Here is a 5,894-nt window from a genome sequence, read left to right on the forward strand (position 1 = left end):
ATATATATATATTATATATAAAATTTAAAATGTATGCATATCTATTAAGTAAATAAGCAAAAATTATAATCTATTTGAATTTAATTTTCGAATTTATTAAATAAATAAAATAATTTTAAAAATTTATTATAAGTTTATAAATTAATTTTTATTTCTTTTTTAATATATCAAACTGAAGGAATTATTATTTAAAAATAACAATTTTTTTTTTATCTTTTACATAATTTTAACATTAATTATAAGATCTTAGAATATTTTTAATTTGTTTATAAAATTATTTAAATTAATTAGATTGATTTTAAAATAATTTCATTTTCAAAGCAGTTCAGAAATAAAAATTTTTAATCAGTAAAATAAAATTTGTTAAAATGTAACTTTGTATATAAAGTCAAAAGAATAAATATCAGTTAACGTAAACAACATTTAACCTATCCTTTAACGTAAAGATCTTCCTTACTTTTTCTTTTTTTTTTTTTTTCTTAGCTTATGGCTGACTTGTTACCATTAGTTATTGGACCTTTAAAAATTGGCTTTGACAGTTCTTATTCGCATGAGGTTTTCGAATAAATTGGCTTATTGGCTTAGAAATTGGTGGGTTGTGAAATATTCCTAAATCAAAAAGAAGTATGCTTGATTATGTTATGTTGCTCTACATGTATTATCAATTAAGTACTTTTAAAATACTTATTTTTTTTTACATTTCTGATAAGTTTAACAATTGCTTTTCTAATTACATAGACTGTAAGATTTTTATCTCAAAATTTTAATTATATTTTTAAAATAATGAGAGATTAAAAATTCATTTATTTTTCTCTTTATAAATATTCATATCTATTAATTAAAAATTATACATTTCTTTCTTTTTATGATGAAAAAATAATTTAATCGATAACGAATTTTTTTTACTTATTTTTAAATGATAAAATTCATATTAATTAGACTAAATCTCTAGTTATTCATTATATTTCTTTGTTGAATAATATTTCTTAAATTATTATCTTTATTTAATTATTTAATCTTAAAATTTGGCAATGAATTAAAACAATTTATACACGTATAAAATATAAAGATCGTGACAAGATTCATATAGTAAATTTGAACGATAAAAAGAAATCCAAGATTCTTTCAAAGTTTAGATAATGTGGTTTTCGTGATGACATTTTATATATAAAAAAATATATATATAAATAAATGAAGTTGTAAAGGAACTTTTATGAAGTAAAGTTTCTCTGATACTTCCTTTATTTAAAAAAAAGAAATAATAAAAAAGAAACAAGAAAAAGAAAAATTACTTTACCTATTCGACAAATGGCGTATCATTAAGGATTTTTATCTTCTCTAAAAGCAAAACAATTAATATAGATTCTATACATCATATTATTTTACCTCAGAGGAAATGTGATTGTAAATTTTATCTGTTAAAAATGCAATTTATTATCTTGTTTTACTTAAGGGGGTGTAACTTCCATCCTTTGAATTTATTTAACTGCTGCTATGACAAAATTTATTCTTGAAGTAAATTGTTAATTCTCTATTGAGATTTGAAGCGTTATTCTAAATTGCTCTTTTGAATTTTCAAAGTATTTTTGCTTTTATGATAATTATTAGAAGCAAAAATAGATAACTTTCCATAAAGATAAAACCAAACTTTATTTCAAGGTTTCTAATCAATTATAAAGAAGATATTTAACTTTCGGTTTTTTTTCTTAAATGATACTCTTTTCTCTCTAATTAAATTAATATTATTTAATTTCAAACAACTTAAATTTTTAATACAAATTTTTTACTTTATAAATTTTAGTAATATTTTATGGAAGAGTGAAAATATGTCCTAAATTATTTAAGTGGCAAATTAGTTATATACATAGCAACAGTTAAATAAATTCAAAGGAAGAGAGTTACACACACACCCCCTTAAGTAAAACGAGATAATAAATTGTATTTTTTAATAGAAAAAATTTACAATCACATTTCCTCCGAAGAAAAATAATACTTGTATGATATATAAAAAAACAATATTAATTGTTTTGCTTTCAAAGAAGATAAAATCCTTAATGATACTCCATTTGTCGAATAGGTAAAGTAATTTTTCTTCTATATTTACTTCAAATATGTGTATACTGTAATTTTTTTTATAAAAATTTTCTAGAAAATTTATTAAATTTATATTATAATTTCTCGGCATTAATTTGTGTCTGTAAAATATAAATTATTTCATTTATGTCTTTGAATTGATCATTTTATTTATTTTCACTTTCCAAATTTTGATAATTTAATCAAAGTGAAAACTATTTCCTTAAATACGATTAACTAAATTTAATTTATTTGTGACAGGAATCTCAACTAAGCAGTTGACGTTTATAGAAAATATATCTACGCATATAATTATCGTAATAATTGGACTTTACATTTAAAATTTTAATTTTTATATAGATTAAGTAGCTTACTAAGCGTGTTCTTAAATGAACTAATGTAGTTATAATTATTAAAAATTAATAAAGAACTTAAATACAAATTCATCTACATATTTTTACGTTTTAAATATTAAAATTTTATTTATGATATCTGTAAATAGAATTCAATACATTTAAGGTGTATATTTTTGCAAGAGAGATTTTTATATTATAAACTTAATATTATGATTTATTTCCGAATTATTTAAACTAATTTATACTTTAAATTTATGTTAATTTTAGAATATTTTAATATGTAATTATTTAAAAATTAAATATTTATTTATTTATGTATTCAAGTTATTATATATTTATTAAACTAAGCGTAGATGGATGGGACTATCAGACCCATTTATCTTGCAGAATTGCTTCAAAATTTAATGTTTTATCTTAAAAAATGTAATATAAAACTAATATAAATTATAATTTCTTTTGATAAGTGTTCTGTTTTTAGTTACTTTATTTTTATTTTTGTGGCTCTCAGAGAAATGTGGTTCACCTATTGTTTGTTACAGGCCCCGAGGAAATCAACTCCGATATTAACCGATAGATAAACTTTTAAATAAAGTTTTTCATTGGTATGAGAGTAATATAGGTTTATTCTAAGTAATATTAATTTTAAATGTAATTTTCTATTAATTCCGAACAATTATATACAAAATCGCATGCAAAATTTTAAAAAATTCAGCAACGAGTTGCTTAACTTTCTCGGCAACATTTAAAATTGCGTTTGGCGTCACCTATTATTATATTTTATTTTAAAAATTTTTATATTTTTTATTGTTATAAAATGGCAAAAGATTAATTTTGATGGAAGGAATGAGTTTTATAAATAATTGTAAATGCTAATAACAAGTAAAATCGTTACTAAATCCGACCCTACGCGACACACGAGAGACAACCCCTTTATCTCCCTATCACGTCGACTTTTAACTATCAAAATTTAGTAGCATCAATTCCACTAATACACAAATCTCCCTGCAAATTTCAAAAATTTTCGACAAAAAGCACAGGAGTTATTAAGCCGCAAAGAGGGTAGATAAACAAAATCATGCTTCCCATATATACATTAATTAACATCCATACATACAGAAAAAAAACCCGAATTTTTTTTTATTTCTCAACGTTTCAAGGTCCCCCGAGTCCCCTTTCCTCTGTTATATATGACAGAGTAGAGAAAGTAATAAAAACCAGCAATATTTTTAATTCAAAATTTATCACAGATTGGTATGAATAAATTAATTTTCTTGAAAACAACACGGAACTTTAGAATTTAATTTTAATTTTAAATCATTAACTAAAGTTTCTTTCAGTATTTACACTTGAAGTGCTTTTAAGATGCTCACTAAGTAAATTAAAGTCAGAGAAAAGTTTGGTAATCATTTAAGTAAGAACAAAAAAAAAAGTGAATCAGATATAATATTATAAGTATTGTTTGTCTATATCATCGGAAATAAGATATTACGAGCACAAGTATTAGAACCGTAATCCATTAGATGCACTTTCTACTCTTCCAAAGATTTGATTTTGTAGAAGAATAAGGTTAGATCGAGTACAAAAGCATTGCCTTTTTGTTAAGTCGTATTCAATTGAATTCTCTATAAGAGAAATGAAAAAAGATTTACAGTACAAAATTTCTTAAGATATTTTCTTTAAAATATTTTAATAAATTATTTTACAATATCAAAAATTCAGTTTTGATTTCTTAAATATTCTCTTAAATTATTTAAAAGTACCAAAACTTGTGTTGTATGTGTTACATGAAAATGGCCTTTACTAAGCTACTTTTTTATTCGAATATACTAGGAAATAATTTTTAGACTCAATTAATTTAATTTGTAAGAATGATTTATACAAGAATATTCTGCAAAATAAACATTTAATATTTCATAAATAATTAATTTTTTAATTAAAAATATAAAAATTAATACAACCAAAATAATATATTTTTTGAAATTTCTAAAAATTTTTTTCTATTTGTATGCAGACTGTTTAATAATATTTCTAAATATCAAAGATCTGTTATGGCTTAGTAAATATACATAAGTTATAAGAGATTTCTATTCTTTCTAAGTATTTGTTTAGCGAAGATATAACGAATATTGATAGGGATTCAATTTTGAAGAACACTTCTCGTACAGAATTACAAATAAATTATTCTGAATATGTCGCTTCATCTAAAAGCAATTCATGTTAGATATTAATTTTTGAAATTTATAATTTCTACAGTGGCAAATGGAATATTTCAATAACTTTATTATTGTTTATTTATTCATAAAAATAATATTTATTGTTATGATTTTTGCATTAGTTTTTATAAAATTATACTGTTGAGTAATGTTAATTTAATGAAGAAATGTTATTTATAATTCACAAATATGTTCTTATAAAGTCGTATATACGATTTAAAATGTTATTTTTAAAATGTTTACGATACTTTTTCGTTTAAGCTGTTGATTAATTATTGAATTAAGAAGTCAAAATTGTCATTTTATTGTACGTAGGTGCGTAAAAAATTTGAATTTTGTTTGTATTTGAGAGATGATATTGATTTATAGACGGTTAAAATTAATTTTGATGTTGTGCTAGTAAGTCATTTTATTAAAATTGTTGTCGTTCTTGCCGTATAAATCGATGTTTTATATAACAGTTATGGAGATTTATCAAAGATTTGAATTATTGATTAGTTATATATCATTTTAATCTATTAAAAAATTCAAAAATAGTCGTGAAAAATTTAAACAATTTAAAAATATAATTAATAATTATTTTATTATATTTTAAATAAACAATAGATTTTATTTTTCTTATCTAAAAAAAAGCGTTTAAAGAATCGAAGACAATGTTAAAAAATAGTGAAAATAATGTCTTCGTAAAATAATAATAATAAAGATGATTTTAAATAACAATTTTTTTAAAAGATAAAAACGATTTTTCATTTATTAACGTCAAATATTTAAAGATATACTTGAAAAGTAAAATGTTTTAACGAGAAAATACCAAAATTTAGGAGGAATCGACCCATAGGGTGTCTCATTTTACATTATTAATGAACACTTCGCCTACTTAATTGACTCTTTGCTAAGTATTTTAATGTGTTAGGATCTTAAATTTTTATTTTATTCACAGATAACAGGAATATCTAAAAGAAATATTATTATTGATCTTTTAAAAAAGTTAAAAGTATGAAGATATAAAAGAATATCGATTTTTTTTTTTCATAAATAAATTACATAATATATCAAGAATTTTGTAGTTATAATTGAGTATAACATTTTCTGAGAATAATATAGATTTTTGCATTATATGAATCCTTTTTTTATGTGCATTAGAATATATTAAGCTATAAAAATGAAATTGAATCTACATTTATAAATCCGAAATGATAAGAAGAAAAATAGAAGCAGAAATAAACGAATTCAATCGAAAAGATGGTCTATA

The sequence above is a fragment of the Centruroides sculpturatus genome, unplaced genomic scaffold, assembly GCF_000671375.1.
Source record: "Centruroides sculpturatus isolate CEXI.00-Female unplaced genomic scaffold, Cexi_2.0 scaffold637, whole genome shotgun sequence".
NCBI lineage: Eukaryota > Metazoa > Arthropoda > Arachnida > Scorpiones > Buthidae > Centruroides > Centruroides sculpturatus.